This window comes from Vicugna pacos, chromosome 10, assembly GCF_048564905.1.
Source record: "Vicugna pacos chromosome 10, VicPac4, whole genome shotgun sequence".
In the NCBI taxonomy this organism is placed as follows: domain Eukaryota; kingdom Metazoa; phylum Chordata; class Mammalia; order Artiodactyla; family Camelidae; genus Vicugna; species Vicugna pacos.
Genome location: NC_132996.1, coordinates 69,289,793 through 69,315,052, shown reverse-complemented (window position 1 = coordinate 69,315,052; position 25,260 = coordinate 69,289,793). Strand labels below are relative to the sequence as shown.

At 41.6% G+C, this 25,260-nt stretch overlaps 1 protein-coding gene across 1 annotated transcript in view; it reads right to left on the bottom strand.

The window, feature by feature from the left end:
* The window catches only part of PACS1 (phosphofurin acidic cluster sorting protein 1), a 131,233-nt gene that overhangs the window by 80,616 nt on the left and 25,357 nt on the right, over positions 1-25,260 (bottom strand). The window lies entirely within an intron of this gene.

Genomic DNA, 25,260 nt, shown 5'->3' with positions numbered 1-25,260 from the left:
AGAAACAGAGAACACACAGAACAGAATGAAAGGGTGAAAACTGGTTCGGTAGTTTGGACTACACAGAGTGTCCCTGAGCTGTCATTAGGTGATGTCCCTGGGTGCTTGCTGCCTTCCCCTGTCCCCTCAGTGAACAGAAATAACTATTCATCTGTGCAATTTTAATAACTTTGGCTTAAAGTTTACATAACGTAACCAAACATGTTAGAATATCGTTTTTACATCAGATGCTTGGTGTTAAGGAAGTGCTGGCCCAGAGGAGGTAATGAGCTTTCAGAACCTGGGGAATGCAGCTTTGCTTTGAGACAGAAGGCGGGGCATGCATTGCCGGGTGCCTGCTAGGTGTTTTCACGTTATTTCATTTATTCCTCACAAAACACCAGTAAGATATGTGTTATCTCTGCTCTATAAACAGCACAGCACAGCTAGGGAAGATAAAGTAGCTCGCCCAAGGCCTCAAAACCAGTCAGCGGCAGAGCCAGATTCTGATGCAAAGCTCTCTGAAATGACAGCTGCCCTCCTCTCTCTCAGAAGCAAAGAGCAGCTCCTCCAACCAGAAGCACACCGGCCACTCACGACTCTCCACGCAGCAAGAGACACTGCCTCCAAAGCCCATTCATTCATTCATTCACTCATTCAAAACAGACTCGCTGACTGCCACCGCAACTGGAACACCGTCCCAAACGCAACACAGCCACGAAGGAGACAGACCCGGCGCCCTGCCGCTCTAAAGCTAGCTGTTAAGAGGGGTGAGGTAGGCACACAATGAATAAACACAAGAGACATAACGTCAGAGAGTGATAATGATGACCAAAACCAAGACAGACAGGAGAGTGGGGCAAGGGTCCTAATTCAGACTGAGAGGTTACAAAAGGCTGCACTGAGAGGGTAACGGGAAGCTGAGACCCGAAAGACGAGAACCAGCCGTGCAAACAGCTCCCAGAGGAGCATTCCAGGTAAGACAATCACACGCAGATGCTCTGAAGAAGAAACAGGCTCAGTGTGAAACAAAATACAGACCTGTTTGGCTGGAGCAGAATAAGAGATGAGGTTAGATGGATATACAAGGATATGTCATGTTGGTCTTGAGGCAAAGGTAAACAGAATTTGCATTTTAGTCTGTGATTGGAAATGATCAGAGGTTTTTTTAAGCAGGGAAGTGACATGCCCTGACTAGAGTTCGTAAAATGTTCACTGCTGCTGGTAATCTGGAGGGAGGCTGGGTGAAAGCAGTGGCGCTGGTGGGGAGGCCACTGCCAGAGTCCAGAGGACAGATGATGGTGACCAGCTTTAGGGCAGTAGCAAGTGGAGGTGAAAAGGCAGGGACAGATCTGAGATCTGTTCTGGAGTTAGAATGTATAGAACTTGCTGGTGGGCTGGATATGGAGAACACGAAAAAGGGAAGAAGCAGAGGACTCTCGTGGGTTGTTGGCTTGAATGGTGGTGCCCATTTACTTAGGAGAATAAAGACTGGGAGAGATTTTTTTAACAGGGAAGTGATAAAACAGAGATCTGTTTTTTAAAATGTTAAGTTTGAGATGTCTATTAGATATTCAGATGGAACTATGACATAGGCAGTGAGTATACAAATTTAGAGATGAACAATCAAACTGGAGACATAAATTTACAAGACACACGTAAACCTAGTAAGTTTCTTCTAATTAGCAGAAAATGTAGAGTAACTTCTTAGTGACCTGAGGATGGGAAAAGACTTCTTAAGATATCGAAAAGCACAGATCTTTGTACTTGGAAAAGCTGAAAGAAATGGCATACTATAATGTAGGATTTCTGCTGAATGAAGGACACCATGAACTAAGTTAACAGATGGGTGAAGGCCAGGAGGTGGCATTTGCAACATTTGGAACTGACTTAGGATTAATATCTAGAACGTGTAAGGAACTTCACTGGAAAAAGGGGAAAAGGATACGACGAGGTGATTGATAAAAGGAAAATCCAAAGACCTGTGAACACAGAGATCCTCACCCTCCCTAGCAATCAGAGAAATAGGCATGAAAGCAAAATAGCACAAAACAACTGGCAAGTCTGAGAGTCGGAGACTTAGTGCTGCACCCTGTGGTGGAAACATAAAGAGAGCAGTCATGCCGTACTTCGTGAAATGACGTTTGTGTGCACTCTGGGCCCTGACAATTAGACTTGTTGGTATCTAGCTAGAGAAACTCTTGTCCAAGTCCCCAAGAAGATATATGTGAAGACTTTCATCAGAACAAAGTAGGTGTCCATCACTAGGGAGAACAGAAAAATAAAATGTGGCCAATACTAGTGATAAAATACAATAAAGGAGCTAAACACGACATATAAACACAACAACATGGAGAGAACTTAAAAACATATTTTTAAATAAAAGAAGGATCAAAATGAGAATTATGATGTAGTATTTATATAAATTAACAAAAAAAATCACACAAGGGTACAAGCATATCCAAGGATAAATATAAAACCCATTAGAGGCATTAAGGGGAATGGGGGGAGGGAATGGGAGAAGAGATGGAAAATGAGAAATAATAAAATGAGTGGGGTCTTGCACTGTCCATACGATGCAGTATGATAAATTCAGCTCTGCGCTTGAGATCTGAAAGGAAATATGACAAATTCACAGCACAAAAGAAATGTTCCTTCTGTTCCAACTGTCTTTCCCAAACTGCCTGATACTCTGTCAGCTGACTCATCTGACTTAACAGGCAAGGAAAGTAGCTTGGGGGTGGGGGAGGAGGGCACCACAGCACAGTGTAAATGGGGCCACCTCTGCACCCTGCACCCACCTTGATCACCATGGCGTTGATCATGCTGCTGAAATCACATGTATCCATGACCACCTTCCCACCCTGAGAGTTATATCACATTCACCCTCATGAATCCAGACCTCAGCACACTGGCTGGTGCATAGAATAAAAATACATTCAATAAATGCTGATTGGCTCATTGGTTTGTTGCTCGGTATATCGGATGAAAAATGAATCAAAACTGGAGCTCAAATGAACTGTTTTCAACTCATGTGTACCCTTAGTTCCTGACATATAATGTTGACAAGTGAATGTTCAACGAATTGTTACTGGAGATGGCTAATGTCCCTCCTAGCATCGTATACTCTAGCATCAAAAGTCATGTCCATTTGGATGACAGACATATGAACATGCACATCACAAAATTCAAGTTGCCTTTATGGCTGCAAGGAAATATCAGAGATGCTACAGTGAAGTCCAAAATGCAAATGATAAAAGTTAATTTTAAGTGGGGTGAAAAAAGAGATTCAGCCCAAGTCAGACAACTCCCGCTGCCTGGCAGTGCTGGGTGGCATCAAATCGCTGAAATTACCACTTGACACTGTGTGTACAACACATGAAAACCCTTCTTACTCATTTTTAATTGATTTTTAAAACAACCTGATTACAGCATAATTTACATACAATAAAATGCACCAATTTTAAATGAACAGTTTAATGAATTTAAATGTAAGCACCCCTGTAACTACCACCACAATTAAGATGCAGAACATTTCCATCACCCCAAAAACTCCCTCAAGCACCTATGCAGTCAGCCCACTATGCCACCTCGGCTCCAGGCAACCACTGACTGTCTTCTGTCAAGATGCCCATCTTTATATTTTTTCGAATATTAAAAAAGGATTACTTTATATTCAGAAAGTTTCACACACACAGTTGGACAGTGTAATGAATATGATTCATCCAACACTCAGCTTCCACCATTTTTAATGCAGGACCAATCCCGTTTCATCTGTACCCCTGCCCATGCCCCTGCCTGGGATTCTTCTGAAGCAAATCCCAGATACTGCTCCTCTTCATGTGTAAATATTTCAATATACAGCTCTAAAGGATATTCTTTTTTCTACTGAAGTACAGTCAGTTATAACACGTCAACTTCTGGTGTACAGCACAATGTCCTAGTCACGCATATACATACATATATTCGTTTTCATATTCTTTTTCATTAAGGTTATTGCAAAATATTGAAAATAGTTCCCTGTGCTATACAGAAGAAACTTTCTTAAAATCTGTTTTTATATATAGTGGCTAACATTCGCAAATCTCAAACTCCTAAATTTATCCTTTCCCATCCCTTTTCTCCCGGTAACCATAAGATTGTTTACTGTATCTGCAAGTTCTAAAGCATATTCTTTTAAAAGCATATCCATTTTCACACTAAAAATAATTAACAATAAGCTTCTCAATACCATAAAATAATCAGTCAGGATCCGCAACTCCCAGCTGGCCTCACGTTTTTTCCCTCATCGTGTTTGTCTGAATCAGATCCATACATTACTATGGGTTCATTCACCTCTAAAGTCGCTTCTTATCTATAAGTGGCCCCCGCTCCATTCCTTTTCCCCCTTTATGATTTATGAAGCACCTAAAGTTTGGAATTGCTGACTGCAACCCCCCAAAACATTTACCATGCTTCTGACCCGTGTCCTCCCTATAAATCTGCAGTAAGATCTAGACGTTTTAACAGATTCAGGTTCTGTTTAGCTGGCAAGGATACTTGACAGGCAACTCTATTAGGAGACACATACCATGTTGCACAGCCTCTGTGTCACTTTCTGAAAAGCAAAGTCTTTTCCTCAACTAATAATTCTAGAAAATAAGTCTAGAAAAGTGTAAAAGTATGGGACATCAGTCCCCATTTCAAAGACTGATTATGGACTATGGTGTCCCTACACAGGAAAAGTCCCTGAGTCACTGTCTAACACATTAGATGGCTCCATCCATCACATCCAAGTTATCACTTGAAAATACACTATCTTGCTTGTCTGTCTGTGCCCGTCTTACCTCCTCGGTTGTATCTTCCACTCACTGAGCAGAGAAAGCCCTGACAGGCCCCGAGCAGGCAGCCGGGCCCACGGGCATCACTCACCAGTGGTGACCGCAGTGCACGTCTCTGCTGAGGAGCGGCCCTTCTCAGTCCTGGAGAAGGGCCAACTTCTTTCATTAGGTCCTCACAACCTTCTTCCAGAGTCAGCAAAGTCTACATTTCACCAGCCAGAAAACGGAGGCACGCAGAGGACAACCAAACAGTGACTCGGTGGAAGGTTACGAGGAGTACGCAAATCACAGGTCATTCAGAGAAACCTGCTGACTTAAGTGTGCTCCACCTTATTATTGCCTCCTCCTTCCCTTCAGGGAGAAATGTGAGTCTGAACAATACGGGTCTTTAAGGGAGAGGGATGTGGACGCTGCCCAGACGAGAAGCGGAGGACCTGGTAAAGTGATCTTCCTGCTGTCGCTGGCAGGACAAGTCCCTGCTTGACAAGAACGAAGTTACCACAAAAGAGAATAAGGATCAGTCCACTTAACGAGATAACTCATGAAATCTTGGATGGGGAAGAAAGGAAAAGCAGTTCACATTCCAACAGCACTGAGGCCTGATGGACAGACAGGTTATCACCAAGGACCCAGAGGAAGTTAGAGTCACCAGCAGAATGACAGGGGCCTCTTTCTCCGCACTTGGATAAAACCCACAGCCACCCGCAGCCCATGTCACATTAATACCTGCAGGGCCCTCTGCAGCCAGCCACCTCCCACTCACCTCCATGCTCGGCTTATTCCGTACAGCCTCCAGAAAGAAGAGTTAGAGTATGGTGACACTTTTTATGCCAGTAACCACTACCTGGTAACAGAAGTTCCAGAAGCACAGGCCTTTGCTTACAAACTGCACAACTCTGAATACTAAAGGGAAGAGCTCTCCATCACCCCAGCCCCCACCTCCGGACAAGCACAGATTAAATAAAGAATTCTCAAAATTCCCAATGGTGTCAAACACATTTAAAGTTGCTGGGTCAAAGATTCATTTCTGCAGCAGACAACCACCAAGGATTTCAGTGTTACACACAGTGGAAATGATTGCGAGAAATTCTAAATATGGACAGACCAGTAATTTAAATTCCTTTTCTAATGGCTAATACTTTCTTTTCAGTTCAATATCTGACTCTAAGTCAGGCTCCAATTAAGGAAAGCAAGACCCAGTTTCCTGCTTCCACTGGGATTTACTTGTTCAGGGATTACCCGTCTGCATTTCGTCAGACGGCTTCCAGTCAGTGCTCTGGAACAAACGTGTTCCAGAAGAAGGAAACACCCTGACTGCTAGGAGTCAAGGGCAAAGTAAAGCTCAAACAAGGAACTCTTGCTCCTGGTCCAGGGCTTCCCCCAACAGGCCACCTCCACTGTCTCAAACCGGCTGCTCTGTGAAGTTGGCAAATCAACCTACCAAGGTTTTGATTTCCTTTCTTGTAGCAGCATTACTCACAACAGCCAAAAGATGGAAACAACCCGAATGCCCATCGATAAAGAGCAAGACAAGGAAAGAAACAGCCCCTCTCCCTCCGCTGGACATTCTGGTGTCTACTTGTAACATCTGGAATTGCAACAGACCACCTGAGACCACGGGGAGCCAGTCCAGACAAGCCAAGGTTCTGAGGACGGCAGGGCAGGAAGATAAGATGAACTTGGGTCCCAAGCTGCTGAATGAACTTGGGTCTAGAGCTCCAGCACTGGAACCACCCTACCTCCAGACTTCTTGTTATTGGAAGTCCTGCCTGTGTGTCAGCTTTTCTTTTTCTTGAACGTGAGAGCATTCCAACCAATAACATTTACTGACCTAAAAGGTATGGCACACAGTGAGCTGCGTGCAGCCATGAAAAGCAGAACTGGATCTCTAAAATTAAAACAAACAAAAATGAAAAACAAAATACCCTGTTCTTGCCATTAAAACATGAGAAAGGCTTTGGGACAGGTAAAGAGCAAGGTTACCAGGAAAAGTACAGTAAGTGGATCTACACGGTTAGCAAGTCAGTAAATAAACGTGGACCCAGAAACTGGCCTGTATGAACTGACTGTGTTTCATTTCAGAAATTTTAATTAGAAGACGATGACTTTAAATACAGTATTTATGCGCACAACAATTCAGTGAGGTGGTCCCACTCTTCCCATTTCACAGATGAGAAAACTGAAGCACAGAGAAGCTAAGTAACTTGCCCAAAGTCACCCCATCCATGCCGTTTTCTCCACATGGAACTCTTCCTTTTTTTCCCTTGGCAAACTCCTACACATCTTCCGGGTTTCAGCTTAAATAAGCATGACCTGCTTAGGAAAAGGCTTCTTTGATGTGTCCAGACAAGGTCCAAAGCTCCTGTTATTCCCCCCTGCACACTGCGCTCTACTGAAGCGCTGTGGATACTTGTGATTATTTAAATGTTTGTCTTCCCCAAAGCACAGGATGTACACACCCTGAGCACAGTTCTGTCTTGTTCACCACCACGTGATATTTCCAAAGCTGAGCAGAACGCCTTGCCCTTAAGAGGCTCACAGTCTGACAGAGAGACTGCAAATAAACACCTCCTTACAATGCCGTGTAGGAGGCAGAGGTGGGTGTGCACAGGGCTCCAGGGAAGCACAAGACCAGGGCAAGGGAAGGCTTCACGGAGATGTCCCCGGAACTGAACCCTGAAGGAAAGTAAGTTAGGAGAAAAAGAAGTGAGGAGAAGGGTGTTTCAGGCAGACAGAGCACAGGGAAGGAGGCCATGGAATTTTAGGGGAACTACTACTAGCTCACTGTGGCTGGAGTCCAACATCAGGTATCAGTAAATGAAGCTTGAGAGATAGGAAGATTCGGTTCTATAGTCCAAGACAGTAGTGCGTTGTAGAGATGCCTAAAATAACCCAGTAACAATGGAAGCACTTACTGTACATCAGGCACCACGCTAAGCACTTCACATATATAATTTCAGTTCATCTGCACAAGCACCCTGAGTATTATTATTCCCACGTGGGAGTAAGATCACACACAGCTAGCAAATAGCAAGGCCAGAACTGCAGCTGTGTGACATGACTCCAAAGCCTGTGCTCTTAACCACAGCCTAATACTTGTCTAGCTTACTGTGCATTGACATGATCTTATACAGTTGTGTGTAATTCAAATAATTACTCAAAATTTTTTTTTAATTTACTCTTTTGGGGGAGGAGGTAATTAGGTTTACTTATTTGTTTATTTTTTTTAGAGGGGGTACCTGGGATTGAACCCAGGACCTTGCATATGCTAAGCATGAGCTCTACCCACCCCACCTCAAATAATTATCTTGATTCTACTAGGAAAGCTGGCTATTTAAGGAATCCCCTATCTTTTTCATTAATCAAGTCATAAACACAATTATTTCATACACTGTGTTTGCTTAAAATAAAGTATATAATTAGTATTCAATAGATGTTTATAAATGAAGATCAAAAGAAAATTATTCAAAGACAGAAAACGCAGTGTCCTGATTAATAATCCAATACTGTCTCTAGAATTTTGTCACCTCTAAATCAGCAAAAACTTTGCGAAAGCCAACATCAGAGCTTCTCAGTCCATCAAAGTCTCCTCATCAACTAACCTTACTAAGGAGAATTAAAACTCTTAATTAAACAACTCAATCAATTACTGAGAATGGGTGGGAAGACAAGAAAGTAGCTAATACAGAGAAAGATATGACACACGCTGTCTCCTTCCCCGCGATCATCTGCTTCAAGCCCAGTAAAAAATGAAATTATCAATGAATGTGTTTACAAGGCGAGACATACGCTCTACGTGTCAATGCAAGTGAAAATAGAAGCAAAAAACTTACCACTTAGGGAAAGTCTTGGTTCAAAGAACTCAGTGTTTTAGGAAGCCCGTTATCAGCAAAAATGCAAATGTCCTAAGTCACAGTTGACGGGCTATTAATAAATCATTAAAACAAACTGCTGGGAGATCTTCTTTGCTTTATAAAATGCTTCTTACAACATAGTTAGAGTTCACAGACTGAGAATAATTATCATAGTTACACTAGATTAAACATTTATTAGTGCCAGGAATTCTAAGAATAAGAGCTCATTTCATTCTTATATAAGGTCATTCTTACAGCCACACCTGCAGAGGAGCTAACTAAGGCACAGAGCTCTTTAGACAAGCTGCTCGAGGTCACCTGGGCAGGCGGTGACAGAGCCAGGATTTGCACACAGGTCTGTCCAGTGCCGCAGTGCACACTCCTTCCACCAAGCAGCAGCATCTCTACTGGGCCGAAAGCTGCCTAGAGATTATCTGGTTTATTCACCAATCAACCCCAGCATTTAGAGAGACTTGTAGGGAGGTTAAAGGACGTCCCTGATGTCCTGTGACTCATTTCCAGCAGAGCTGGAGAGACCCCCAGATTTCCCACTCCTCGGCAAGCACAGTCTGATCATTTTGACTCACAGCAGATAATCTCTTCTTGAGAAATATTAAACATTTCTCCATAACTAAATTTAGCATAGACAAAACAAGAATGAAAGATGTAAATGCCTGGCATGGGGCACTGGGCTGTGTAGGCATCATGGTTTAGTGGGAGACAGGACCTGAGACACCTCAAACATTTCCTGGGCATTACTTGCAACCAGCTAACAGAAGAGAACGGGATTTCATGCTCTCCTTTTGACCACCATCGTTTTTTCAGCCTCCTGCATTTCAGTAGGGCATAAAAAGCATTAAAGCTCAAGTGGGCAAACTTTCTCTGTAAAGGGCCTAAATATCTGAGGCCCTGTGGACTATATATGGTCTCAGTTGCAAATACTCAACTGTATCATGTTAGTGAGAGAAAAAGCAGCCACAGACAATCACAAGTGAGTGGCAATGTTCCAATAAAGGTTAATACATATGGACTCAGAAATCTGAATTTCATATAATTTTCACATGTCATGAAATATTATTATTCTGATTTTTTTCAACTAACTTAAAAAGTTACAGCTTCCGGACTATCAAAAAACAGGTAGTGGGCTAGAGGGCACCGGCTGACCCTGCCTTAAACCAAAGAAGTAAAAGTCAGAAGAAATCAAAGGAAAAGCAGTGAGTGACAAAGCAAGGCTACAGCATTCTTCCTGACTCAGCTCTGGAGCCGCAGATACAGGAGGCTTCTGGAACCGCCCCCTACTCCCGCTTGGGGAGGTGTCCCACTTTTGTGTTCTCACTGAAACTCTACCCCAGCACTTACCACGATCTAGTCAATCACCTGTATATGTTTTTGTTTGTTTTTAAATCTGTATTCCTAGCCAACACAGATGCTCAAAAAGAAAAAAAAAAGAAAATGGGGAAGGGTGAGAGGAAAACAGACAAGGAACAAGCTCAGAAATTCTTTTTTTTTTCTACCCCAATTTTATTAAAAGATACATTTGTGAAAGGCTTGAAAATAAGTCTAACCAATCTCTAAATATTTAAAACTATTTCTCTGGATAAAGTCAATAAAAAAAAAGCTTAGCTGTAAAGTACTTGTTTGACTTCTATAGAACTAGTTTCATTGAACTGTACTTTGTCATTATGCCTCCAGCTTGTATATAACAATCTGCACAATACAAACTTGAATTAGCAGCAAGAATGGGGCTGAGAAAACTGTTCACTGGCAAGCTTCAGAAGTCCCTTTATGAAAAGAAATTCTTACCTTTACAGGGACACTAGATCTTGCACAAGGTCTCGACGGTGGTTGTGTGGCCTGCACCCGAGGAGTTACATCAGTGATTCACCTACTTTCTGCATCTGCTAACAATCTATGTTGTTTACGTCCCACAAATACACACCAACCCCTCAATCTAGTCTCTATACCTACATCTCTGTCAAGCCAGGCCTCTGACTAACTTACTTAGACTAATCTGGATGAAAAAGACCCAAGCATAAATTTAAAACGACCACTGAGCCTCCAGAAAGGCTCCAGGAACACTGGGGTTCTGCAGAACACAAATGGAAGAACCGCCATCCTACCACGTAAGCCTCAAAACCGGCAAGGGCTTCAAATCGTTTACAGAAAGCCTGGAGAGCCACGACTGCCAGATATAATGTGAAAACCAACAAGGAAAAGTTCACCTCATCGTTATCACACAAGGCATGAAAGAGAAACATATCTTTCAGTCACACATGGCTGGACGGACGACCCTCTACCGCCGGCTCATTAACCTCTTCGTGGGGCCCTCGGGCAGTCTGGAGAGTTTTGAACACATAAAATAACATGCATGGTTTTCAAGAGGAAGCCAGTTAAAATAATTAGCCCACACTACCTCCCCTGACACTTCCTGTCTTCTTCCCCTGCTTTATTTCTCTGCTTAGCATTTATCACCGTCTGACACACAACACGTATGTTACTTGTGTTCTCTCATTTAGTACGTCTCCCCAGCTAGAACCTAATTTCTAAGAGGCAGAGTTTATCTACGTTGTTTCCCACTCTATTTCCAAAACCTGCAGAGTGCCTGGTATATAACACGTGCCCAGTAAGTATCTGCCGAATTAGTAAATAAACTTGTCTCCCATGAAGGGAGCTCTAAGACGAATACAGTCTTAGAGTCCTACTAAGGCAGTAGGCAGTCCTACTAAGATCTGTCATCCCTGGGCAAGACAACACGCAAAACTTCGTATTTACAAAACACCTTCTCGGTATCACTGGAAACCTTTCATAAACACAATTTTATGCACCCACAACAAACTTAATATTTACTGACTGAGGGCAAAGGAAGGCTGTGAGGTAGAGAAGTCAAATGCCTTCAGGTTTGTCAGTGAACACCACCCAGGAGCCAGGTCTCCTGCTCATTAACCCTCCCTTCTCTGTGCCCTTTGCCCTCTGAGGCTTTTGCTGCGGTGCCTTCAGGCACAGTCTCCTTCCCACTGAAGAGATCTAGTTGCAGACTGACAATCAGAGACAACTCATTCACAAAAGCCACATGCTCCTTTGCAACGAGGTTCTAGGATTTCCAACTTCTTGCCAAGGTAATTCTTAAACAGAGGAAATGTGTGTGTGTATGTTTTAATTCATCTGATTCACAGTAAATTGAAAGGTTAACTAACCCTCAGACATGACAGGCTGCCTACACTGTTTGTCTCACAAAGTCCTAAGAGGAAGGAAGCTCAGAGGCTAGACAACTCAAAGCTCCAGAGCAATGTGATCATTTCCACCAAGTGTGATGCCTTCACTCTGTTGCGTGATAACAAACTAGAAAGGCAAACCAGAAACCAGAGAAGAAAGGTGGGGAGGGAAGATGAGGTTAACAACGAGGTCAGTTCATGAGAAACTGTGTCCCCAGACTGTTTCCCAACCAAGTAAGCAGTCAAAACGTCACGGGAAGGCAGCTTTGCCCTCGTTGGGTGGCTGCACACGTCAGCCTGCCCTCTGCCCTGACTACTGGCTAAACAGCAGAGCTGAGGAAACGCACCTGTATCAGGAGGGCTCTGAGACACTCAAACCCACCTGCCGAAAACATAACTCTCTAAACCTCTTTAAACATCAGAGTTATCCACGTATGTGTGCATCTTCTTACACACAGGGCAAGAAAATGTGAAGAATCAGGGCTTTTTGTGGGTTTGTTTTCAACATCTCAAGTGCTGAAGAAAGTTCCATGGCAGTGATGTGTATTAACAAGATTAAGGGAGAGAGAAACACTTTCCACATAGGCTTGACTCCAGCTCAGTGGGAAAATATTACTCTAAAGGAACCATTATAACCAGCTGCTGATTTCTTGTATTGTTCTAGTTCTGATCCTTAGAGATGTACCCTTCTTTTGAACTAGCCAGATAAAAACTGTAATATAATTTTGTAACTAATTACAGGGCTGTGGCTTTATAATCATACCTTAAGGGAAAGCCCTGAAGACAATGATAAATAAAGCCCACAATCACAGAGAACTTACATTCAACCTTTTCTTTCAAAATAAAGGTTTCCAAACAGTGCGGTTCCAACTTTACGGTATCAGTGAGATACTTCTCACCCCAATAAGCTTTTTTAGAAAATGTAGTATAGATAATCATATAACTAAATTAAAAAAGAAACAAACCCCCAAAATGCAAATCATTTTTTGACTAATCATTAAAGTGAAAATTAGAAATCAACTAAATGTCCAATTAGTGGGACTAGTTAAATAAACTGTGTTTTGTTAATTTTATGGAATACTACACAGCCCTTAAAAAGAATGAGAAAGACCTCCAAGTACAGAATGGAAAAAATCTCCAAGACACCCTTGTTATATGAAAAGAGCAAACTGAATAACTCACAGTGATTTTACTTATGTAAAATATTTACATGAATCTGTACATATATTGTATTTAAATGCTTAGGAAAAGATCTAGAAGAGTATATGCCAAATTCTTAGTAGTGATATAGTCTGGGGATGAGGAGAGAAGTGGGGGAGTTTGGGGGCATTTTTACAACCATTCATATATCACTTGTATATAAAAGGTCTTAATATAAGGGAAAAGGACTAGATGACTTTATGAACCAGAGAAAGAAAAACAAAAGATGAAAACTTGCCTGATACTAAATAAAGTGTACGAACGTCAGAGCAAGAGTTTAACCATCAGACAGTATTCTATCTGCCACACCTCAAAACAGATAGTTTTTAGTTCCACTACTATGTTGATAGTAACAGGATGAGTCGTAAACATAAAGAACAAGATTTCTCCAGAAGTGGTAAGTCTATACTATGATCAAAGTACACAAGTCATCATAATTAAAAGAAATGAGGGTTTAAAGAGTACACTGCTTATGTCTCCCTGTCAAGCCAGGTGAACTGCAACTTCTTCTCTGGCTGTGATGTGAAACAGCCATACTTCCACTGGGAGCACCTGTCCCTGGGTGGTATTGAAACCCAAGTAGCCTTAATGGCAAGTTCCAACAGCATATCTGAAAATAACCAACAGCACTGCAATTAAAAAGATGCTTTGCCAACCAGAGACAGAGAACAGGAGACCCAAAGGAGGTTGGTACTGATTCATGAACAAGAATGCCATCTTGTCTAGGATGAGTCAGCAGGTGGCTAGGAGATCTTAGAATTTAAAAGTCATCTGCTTAACTACATAAAGAAGATGTGGTGTGTATATATATGTATACACACACTCACATATATACATACACAATGGAATACTACTCAACCATAAAAAAGAATAAAATAATGCCATTTGCAGCAACATGGATGGACCTGGAGATGATCATTCTAAGTGAAGTAAGCCAGAAAGAGAAAGAAAAATACCATATGATATCACTTACATGTGGAATAAAAAAAAAAGGACATAAATGAACTTATCTACAAAAGAGAAGCAGACTCACAGAAACAGAATAAACCTATCGTTACCAGAGGTTAAAGGAGGTGGGAAGGGATAAATTGGGAATTCGAAAATTGCACCTCTTCGGGAGTGATGGAAATGTTAGCTAACTTGACTGTGGTGGTTCCATGGGTGTACACATCTATCAAAATTCATCAAGTTGTACATCTGAAATATCTGTAGTTTACTGTACAGGAACCATACCACAATAAAGGTGTCAAAAAAAATAAAATTACTAAGTTGAATTTTAAAAAAGTCATTTGCCCAAGAAGTAGGGAGGTAAACAAGACAAAAAGAAATCCAAAGTGCTCTTAAATGCAGGCACCAGAGGTTTTTTCCATCAACTTCACTGAGATACAGTCTATATACAATAAAATGGACTCATTTAAATTTTACATTCCAGTAAGTTTTGACAAATTTATACACCTGTGTAATCACCACCATCTTGAAGATAGAAAACACTTCCAAAACCCTAAAGGCTTCCTTGTGTTCCATTCCAGTCACTCCACTCCCACCTCAGGTCCCAGTTAACTACTTTTCTGTCACTCCAGAGTAGATCTGTCTTTTCCAGAATTTCACAGAAATGGAAGGATGAGCAGTGCTTTTTCTTGTCTGGCTTCCTTTCCCTCAGCACAATGTTTTCAAGGTTCATCCATGGTATGCAAGGTATCAATACTTCATTTCTTCTTATGGCTGAATAATATTCCACTGTATGGACCACAATGTGTTTGTTCATTCATCTGCTGAGGGAAATTTGGCTTGTTTCCAGTTTTGAATTATTATGGCTAAAACTGTGACGAATACACATGCACCAGAAGCTTTTCACTGCTTTCATTTTCTAAGTCAGCACTGTCCATATGCAGTCAGTTCACCACAGCTCCGACTCTTACACTGGCCCTAGGGGCAACGGGAAAAGCGATCACTTATTCAACAAACATACAGTAAGGAACTACTGTATGCCAGGGACTGCTCGAGCACCAGGGATACAGTAATGAACAAGAGAGTACAACCTCTCTTCCGTAAAACAATCTTTTTTGAGGAGAGGGGTTGCAGAAGGAGATATATACAAAAATTTTAAAAAGATAATTTCAGATAGGATATGTAACAGAAAAAGTTAAAGGTAACATACTAAGAAAGTGGAGAGAAGCAGGTGAGTCTAACAGACCCGGCAGTCAGGGAAGGCCCGTCTGAGCTGAGGTCTGAACGACAGAGGAGACGGCACGGGGCAGCAGTCAGAGCATCCCAGGCAAAGCCAGCTGCAAGGGCAAAGGCCCTGAGGACACGCTGCTCCAGGCTAGGAGCAGCAAGAAGGCCAGCGTGACAGGAGTGTGCGGTGAACGAGGGCGAGGGAGGAGGCTGCAGAGGCAGACAGAGGCCAAGACAAACAGTCTCAAAGGCCAAGAAGTGTGGGTTGTATTGGAGGCTATTAAGCAGGGGAGTAAAATAATCAGATCTGCATTTTCAAAGCGTCACCCTGGCTGTGGAGAGAAGAATTGTACAGGGGGAGGGCAGAAGCAGGGCAGTTAGTTAGGTGGCTACCGCGGCAATGACCTGGACTCCAGGGAAAGCGAAGAAACGGGAGAGACGGGGATGGGCGCTTGGTATCTTACAAGTAGAATCAATAGCTCTTGCTAATAGGTTAGATGTAGTGGGTATTAAACAGAAGAATCTAGATTAGGTCCTACGTGTCTGGCATGGGCAACGAAGCGGGTGACAGTCCCACTTACTGAGATGGGAAAACTGGAGGAAAAAGAGGCTGGAGCTGTGGGCAGAGGCAAGAGTTGGGTCTAGTATAGTCTCAGATCTACAAGACGTTTTCTTTGCTTTCCCTGTAGTCCAAGCCCTTGCCAGCAGAATGAACGTGTGATGCTGACCAAACATCCAAATGCAGATGGCAAATGGACACGTCGGTATATGAGTTTGAAGTTGAGAGGAAAAGTCAGTGTGGATATCGAGTATTAGGAAACAGTGTCTGAAACTAAGAAGATGATACAATTTCACTTCTAAAAGTAGTAGACATACACCTCCATGCACCAGGAGCTCACGAGATAAATAGGATGCCAAGGACAATTTTACTGAGAATTGGGGATGAGGGGAGAGGGAGGGAAGAATTCTGTATTTGAACACACACGTATAAAGACTAAGATGCTGAATTTACACAATTTTTGATGATTAAACATAAGGTTTCAAAGAAATTCTGCACTTGTAGCAGGCAGTCTTTGGACTATACTACAAGACACCTAGTGATATATTTTCATATGTCTCTCAGAGTATTTCAGGAAAAAAGTTGGAGAAGTATCAGAACATACAATTAACCAGCAAATACTTAACATATGGACTAAACCTCTGGCCCCACAGCTGTGGGGATCACAGTTGTTACGACACGGACTTCAGAGACAAACAGACCTCGGCTCAAACTCCACCTCTGCTGTTTGTTAGCTAAGGAAGCACAGGGTAGCTGTGAGGGTTAAACAGAATATGTGTGATGCACTGAAGCACAGCCCCTGATCAAACACTAACCCCGGTATTTTCTCTCTACACGGGGTCATTTTCTAATAAGACCTACAAGACAAGGATAATAAATTACATATGAAAAATGCTAAATGTGGTTGGTAAGATTGCTCAGGAAAGCACGGAAATCTGGGCTGAATAAGACTGATACAGGAACTCTCATACACTGTTGGTGGGAATGTAAATTGGTGCAGCCACTATGGAAAATGGTATGGGGTTTCCTAAGAAAACTAAAAGTAGAACTACCATATGATCCAGTAATTCCACTTCTGGGTATTTACCCCAAAAATATGAAAAAACTAATTTGAAAAGATATGTGTACCCCATGTTCACTGAAGCATTATTTACAACAGCAAAGATATGGAAACAACTTAACTGGCCATCAATAGATGAATGGATAAAGAAGATGTGGTGTACACACACACACACACACACACACACACACACACACACAGGAATATTACTCAGCCATAAGAAAAGATGAAATCTTGCCATTTAGACAGCACAGATGGACCTTGAGGGCATTATGCTAAGTGAAATAAGTCAGATGGAGAAAGACAAATACCGTATGATTTCATTCATAGATGGAATATAAAAAAAAACCAAACAAAATAAATGAACAAACCAAATCAAACAAAAACAAATACATAGACAGAGAGAACAAAGCAGTAATTACCAGAGGGGAAGGGGTGAGGATGGGGGAGGATGAAATGGGGAAAGGGGGTCAGCCGTAAGGTGACAGAAGGAAACGGAAGTTTTGGTGGTGAGCATGCAGTGGCGTACACAGAAGCAGAAATACAATGCTGTACACATAAAACTTACATAATGTTATAAACCAATGTTACCTCAATTAAAAAAATTGTTTTAAGATACAGAAAGACCAGAAGGCTTTTAGCTTTTCTTTCTTTTTGTTTTTAACTGAGGGGGAACAAAGAAAGGAAAGAAGAGAAAACCAATGTGGAGAGGACAAGAACTACCATTTGGTGTAAATTTACTAAGAACTCGTGCCTGTCAGCTCTTTTTCACAAGAACAACTTTTTGGCACCATAACTCACATGGGCTATATAATTCATCCACTTAAAGCAGGCAATTCAATTGTCAGTGCGCTCACAAGAGTTGTGAGCCAGCACGCCACAGTCCATTTTAGAACATTTTTCCCATCCCCAAAAGAAACCCCATACCCATTAGCAGTCACTCCCCGTTTTCTTTCAACCCTGTAAGCCCTAGGCAACCACTAATGTCCAGAATTTTCCTGTTCTGGACATTCCATATAAATAGAACCATTCAGCATGTGACGGGCTTATTTCACTCAGCATAATGTTTTCAAAGTTCACCCATGCTGTGGTATGACCAGTAGCTCACACTCTTACTGCCAAATGATACTCTACTGCATGGATATACCACATTTTATGTTCCACCCATCAGCTGATGGACAGGCGGCTTGTTTCTATTTTTTAACAATTACGAGCAATGCGGCTATGAACATTCATGTACAAGTTTTTGTACATACGTGTTTTCATTTCTTTTAGGTATAAATCTAGAAGCAGAATTGCTGTGTCTTGTAGTTAAACTCTGTTTAATCTTTTGAGAAACTGCCAAATCCTTAGAGTCAATACAGTTAGCACCAAATATTCCAATCATAGTAACTAATTACCTGACTAACATCTCGGGGTACCTGAAGTTACTGCCACTTCTCATACTTTCAAATTGTTTAATGATTTTTTTTCTACTTGACCATAACTTCTGTATTCAGAAATGACTGTAAACTTAAAACCTAAGATAAAATCTGTACACCATATACTTGAGTGATTCACATCTTAGAAAACAAAGGCAGTCTTTCACTGTTACACATTTAGTGTCTCTGGTGAGTTGAGGAGAGAAACACTGTGAAACTTTGAATTTCTGTACTTTTCTCTTACTGACATTTCTGTATGCTGTGGTGCTCTGAGGCAGTGTTTAATGATTTTTTAAGTTAGTAGTAAAGCATCTGTAGGAAAAACAGATTTAAAGGTCAGAAAAAGAGGACACCACTCCCTTATTTGCTCCTTGAAAATGCTGAAAAGGTTCATGGGACAAACTACATATAAAAACCAAAATTACAGTTATTTATGAGAAATGAAAAAAGAGGTACCTAACATCAATTAAGGGCATCATGTATTGCGAATGAGTGTGTATGGGTGAGAAAGCTGTAGGACCAAGTGAAATGTTTTATCAACTCTTCCATCCTCTTGGAGTAACTGTGGAAAAGACATTCTTCTGCACCTTACATGCTTTCTCACTGTCTCAGAGCAAATAAACATATTGTCTCTTAACCATGTCAGCCAGTAACTCTGAAACATGTTCCAAAATAGCCTTGTCACCAGTCAGAAAATTTGCATTTTATTTATTTATTTATTTTTAAATTGAAGTATAGTCAGTTTACAATACTGTATCAATTTCTGGTGTATAGCACAATACTTCAGTCATATAGGAACATGCATATATTCGTTTTCATATTTTTTTTCACTATAGGTTACAAGATATTGAATATAGTTCCCTGTGCTATACAGTATAAACTTGTTGTTTATCTATTTTATGTATATTAGTTAAAATTTGCATTTTCAACAAATATTGCAGTTGCCTGAGGTAGTAATCCTGCAACAAGACTGTCCTAGAACTGCATGGTTCAATATGGTTATAACCACTGACCACTTGTGGTTACTGAGCACTTAAAATGTAGCTCGTCTGACTAAGAAACTACATTTAAAATTTTTATTTAAGTGAATTTAAATTTAAAAACTGAAACAGTGGAAATTCTTTTGTATTGATCATATTTTAGATGTAGTGGGTTAAATAAAATATATTATTAAAGTCTATTTCATCATTTCTTTTCCCCTTTTTCATATTAGAAAATTTTAAAGTACATGTCTCTGTAAATACACTAAAACCAAGTGGCTTGTACACTTTAAATAAGTGAATTGTATAGTACGTGACGCACATCTCAGTCAAGCTGTTTTTTGAAAAAAATACATGTGCGGCTCACAGTGCATTTCTATTTGACAGTGACAGTTTATCCATTTATGAAGGCAACATGAGTCAGTTACAGTAATAATGAGAAAGAAAAAGAAGAGAAAATCACATTTATTTCCCTGTATAATAGCCTTTGTGACAGACCTATGTGCAAAACAAGGCAAGTAAAAGTCTAAAGCTAACAAAAGAGAAAGGAGAATCATCTACCGAAGAAATTAACTTCACTAATTACAACTGACAGCTCACAGAGTATCAGAAAACATTCCATGTAGGGGTGGAAAAGAAAAATGGGATACGGAGCCAAAAAGAAAAAGTTAAGGCCAGGAATACAGTCAAGAGGACCAAGAAAGTTGCACAACAACTATCAGCTAGTAAATCTTCATAAATGTTAGGTGGAAGCCTGAGAATTTTTGTCTAGTAAATATCAGTACTATCATGTTTAACCTTTACAATTGTGGAGAATAATCCAGAAAACTTAACCCTCATTTGACAGGCTCTTCTAATCACAGACCATGAGGGTACTGACCAAATTTAACTAGCCATTGCACTTACATAACTGTAATCTAAATTACTTGGGTTTATGCTTCTGGGGGCCATTTTGCTCTCGAGATTTTATTTAGGTATCTTGAAGATAGTGTAGAACACAGAGATTAATCATAGTAAACATGAATACTAAATTCAATAAGTATGCCTAATGACCAGGCAGCTGTTTGGCAAATAGTTTGCTGACCCAGCAGACTTAAATCTGCTCCTATTAGAAAAAGAATCTGTCTGATTCTTGTGGCTTTATACTGGTTGTGAAAGAATAACATGTTTTCCTTGTTTAACTAGTAGTTGAATATAGAATTTAGGTATAATAAGTTCTATAATTTTTTCTTTTTGGAATGTTTTGCATCTGAAACTTAATAAAACTTAACATGCCAAAAAAAATGTTAGGTGGAAGAACAGAAAAATGGATGAATGAACAAGCAAATTTGGACAAGAAAGACACAAGGAAAGGATAATAGGAAAGAAAAAAAATTAAAACCTTTCTTAAAAGCCTCTACTACACAATTATAAAAGCTACTGAAAGTAAGGTTAACTTATGTATCAGCAGGTCACCTGTCTGGGGACGTTTACAACCAAAGGACCAGACACATCACACACAAAGACTTGGGAGTACAATCAACAAAAAAGAGGACTACCGCAGGGAACGCCCTTTAGATTTTGAATATTTTGTGGAGTGTTCTGTGAAGAAAAGGCATGCCGTTAAACCAGGAGGTGTTTGGTAGGAGCTCTGGTAGTTTATCAAAGGACCATGAAGCAATAAGGCAACTAATAAAAGCTTTTTTATTATTTCAAGACCATGAAGCACGAATGAGGCTGAGGCAGGATAAGGCTGCTCCCTTGATGTCCATGCTATTAGAGAAATCAGTTACACTCTCGTAAACATACCTGAGCACAGGCAGGAAAGTCAGCTCAGTTTAAAACATAAGGCAACCAAAACAAACTTAATTTAATGTTATGTGCATCTCCCTGAGGAGGAAAAAGAAATACTGGCTTACTATGCATGGAATTCTCTGGAGTCGTAACTTATCAAATCACTTGTGCCATTTATACAGTAGGAACTTCACAAAATGCTGCATCCATAATTGCAACTTTATAAACAGAGTATTAATGTTGGCTGACAACCTCCTTTATCATTTATTATAGGTAAATAGTAGGCTCTGATGGGAACAGTTTTCACTTAACTTCAGGAACTGCCTCTACAGAAGCCGGGAGATGAGCTCAGAAAACTAAATGTTCAACTCGTCAAGAAAAAGAAAGAAGAAAAAAAAAATCAGTTAACTTTCAAAGGAGAATGAGGCGATGTCACTGACTGTTCCAATAACATGGCAAAATGCTGGTGAGAAGGCTGGAGGAACCACAGCTAAAGGGCGAAAGCCTGGGGAAGGAAGACAAGGAAGGGGGTTTGGGCGGGAGCTGGAAGGCATGCCTTCCTGTCCCTGTATGAGTGGATTATAATCATACTATTACATGATGTGCAGTGGTGCTGTAACCACGGATATGTTACTGACAGATCCGCAAGGATATCACACGATCTTCTTAAGGACGCCTTCCCTGACACATATATTCACCTGCTAGGCACTTGTCACCCTTCTCTGTCTCCTCTGCTGACCCATGGGCTTCTTGACAGCAGGGTACAGGAACTCCCTGCACTCAGTGTGGCTAGTTTTCAGTAAACACTGGCTAAAAAACTAGTGAAGGCCATGTCAACGGTGTGACATCTCACCTGAAGCATACTGCTGTTTGTTCCAGTAAAAGAGATGACACAAACTGAACTATCTCCTCTCCCCAACTCCCATCCTCAGCTCATTTGTTGAAGCCCTAACCTCCATTGCGACCACGTTTAGAGACAGGGCCTTTAGGGAAGTAATTAAGGTTAACTGAGGTCATAAAGGTGGGGCCCTAATCCAACAGGGCTGGTGTCCTTATAAGCAGAGTAAGAGATACCAAAGAGCGCTCTCCCTCTGTAAGCGCGCACAGAAGAGAGGCCACATGAGGACACAGAGAGAAGGCGGCTGTCCACAAGTCAGCAAGAGAGGTCTCACCTGAGACCAACCCTGGCAGCACCTTGAACTTGGACTTACAGTCTCCAGACTGTGAGAAAATAAATGTCTTGTTTAAGCCACTCAGGCTGTGGTCTTTCGTTACGGCAGCCGAGCTGACTAACACAACACTAAAACTGGAAGACGAGCGCTCTGCTGGTCTCGCTGACGGCTGTGAAGATGTACAGGGGGGCCCTTCAGTATCAGGTTCTCAGACGGTGCCACGCGCAGGACAGCAGGGCAGGGTCAGCACTAGTCCACTGAAGTTGGAATTAGATTCTCATGAGTGGGCAGGCTAGGCGAGGGCATGCAAGACGCCAGCGCAAGCTAGTCAGCAGTTTCCAGTCATACGCTGTAAGCTAGACTATTACACTTCTTGCATCTTCTGGACTAATTTCTCTATTGTTCTTAGTGCTCAAAACGTTGCCTTGAACTCTCTAGCCTATCTTAGTTCTGCCAGACCAGAACCAAGAAAAGATGTTTTCATCTTTGCCCACTAAAGGGGGAAGAGAATATTCCTGGGGTCAAGGTGGTATGGTAGTAAACAATCACATTAGATTCCAAGTAGAAGGTAAAACTCAGGGTCCCAGCCATTGTAAATATTTGACAAATATTTACCAAACAAACACTTACTATGCTGCTGACCTTAATCCAACCACTGGGGATGCAACAATGAACCAAGCCAGCCAAAATCCTTGCCCTTCTGGAGCTTCCATTCTAGTCGGGAGAGGGGAGGTGGCAGTAAACAATAAACACAACATATAAGGAAATCATATAGTGTGTTAGAGGTTGACAAGTGCTATGGACAAAAAGAAGCAGAGCGATGTCGGGGGCGGGGGGCCCAGGGCAGACCTCCCTGAGAAGGTGACACTTGAGCAAACACTTAGAAGAGCGAGAAGGAACCATGTATCTACCCGGCAGAGCAGCACAATGAGGCAGGTCACGTCTGACACTGTCCAGAAAGAGCAAGAGGCCCAGGTGACAGGAGTGGAGTGACCCATGAGGAAGTGGTGGGTGTGTCATGTAGGCTCTTGGAGACCACTAGAAGGACTCGGGGTTTCACTCTGAATTAAGTGAGAAAAGATACTCCATCATCTTCGCATTTGCTAAACCTGAGAGGTAACAGTCCCTTGAAGAGCAGGCTTCTGAAATCGTGGGATCTTTCTGTATCTTGTTTTGCACTGTGGAATTCCAGCCCTGGCAAGACACTCAGATGGAGCCTAGAGGCAATGGCAGGAACACCAACCATATATAACCTAGAAATGAAGCTGAGTAGAACAAACACAAATGCCTATTGAAACGAAAGGACTGTAAACTCACCACATCCTTGGGAGATGTACAGAGAACAACAATTTTGCACATGGAGAGACTGAAGTACAAGGAAAAGATTTATCCATGTTTTTAAAGGCTGCCTAAAAGTGAAATGGGAAGAAAACCCAATGACTGCTCCAAACGACCACATCCTCGAGAAAACGCTGCCTTCCTCAGGCACCCGTGGAAAAGTGGACAGAAGGTCCATCTCACAATAAGAGGAAGGGGGAATTCTGCTTTGAGAAAACGCGAACCTAAGACATTATCACCCAGACCACTCCTTCCTACCATACTTGTTCATGTTCCATTTCAAAGAAAGGGGATTTTGTCTAAATGTAAGCTTATATGTAAACCCAAATCAGGCTCTAACCAAGAATGCTGACGGGCAAGCTTCCTGCTGGGAAGTACACAGGAGCACGTCACTACTGGATAAAGTGGAACATTCGCCCATAATGTCCACCAACCTTTCCAGTCCTAACTCTCATTTCTGATGATTGTATTATTTGTGACCTAAACTAAAGGTTGTATTTCTGGACATGGTACAGATGTATACGTGTGGGGCATGGAAAAATTACATATTTAAAAAATTATTATCAAAAAAATGAGAAAGCAACAGTATTACAGAAAATTTTGGAAATAAAATTTTAAAGAAATTTAAGAGACGTGTTAAAACAATCACTTCGTTTTTGCATTATCTTCTAGTCTTTGTCCATGTTCGTATATATTTTAGAGGCAGTGTGCATAAGATTTTGACCCATTATAAACACATTCCCACATTGCTACAGTCTTCATAATTACTAGTTTTAGTTGCTGCTTAAGACTCCATTGTATTGATGAAACTATTTTCTAAACCTTGTTGGGGGAAAATTATAATGGATTTACATAATAGCATCATTGTCACTTAAAAATACATCATCTTTGTTCCCCAGGAAGCTCCAAATGCGTCTCATGCAGAAGAGAAGCAAAGACACTATCACGTTCACTTATTTATTCAACAATTATTTACTGAATGCCTGGCGCTAATCCAGGCCCTGGGGATAGAACAGTGAAGAAAACATGCAAAAATCCCTGACTAGTGGGAGAGAAAGGCAATAAACTGGATAACAATCAAATAGGCAGAGAAATTCTTAGAGAAATTCACTTTGTCGAGGAATAGAGTAAATGATAAAGACAGAATGAAGCAAATTCCCAGCCTTCTGCCTCCTGTGTGTCAGCAAACCACGGCTGCGCCTCACCGTTGAGTACACTCAACACGGTCTTCTGACAGCACTAAACCCAGGACCCAGTTTCTTCAGATCAGGGCAGGCAAACTCCATCTATAAAGGGCTGGACAGTAAATATTTGGGGCTTTTCAGGCCACAGGGTGTCTGCAACCACCCAACTCTGCCTCTGCAGGGCGAGAGCAGCCGTCTAGCACGTGTGCATGAATGGACGTGGCTGTGGGCCCAACAACCGTACTTACAAACATGCTGAGAACAGGACGCGGTTTGCCGATCCCGTTCTATACGGCTCGAAACGACCACTCAGACATTGTTAACCAGAAACAGAGGGAAGATATACCTGCTGTCCTCAACTGGACAATTCCACTGAGTTTCCTTCCACAATGTCTCTTATCTGCCATTTCCACTGCCGCAGCCCCACACCAGTCTTACACCACCTGCCACTTACGCACATGTCCCTGCTTTTGCACATGCTGTTCCCTCACCCTGAATTCCTTTCCTCCCACTCACAACCTATGCAGATCTTC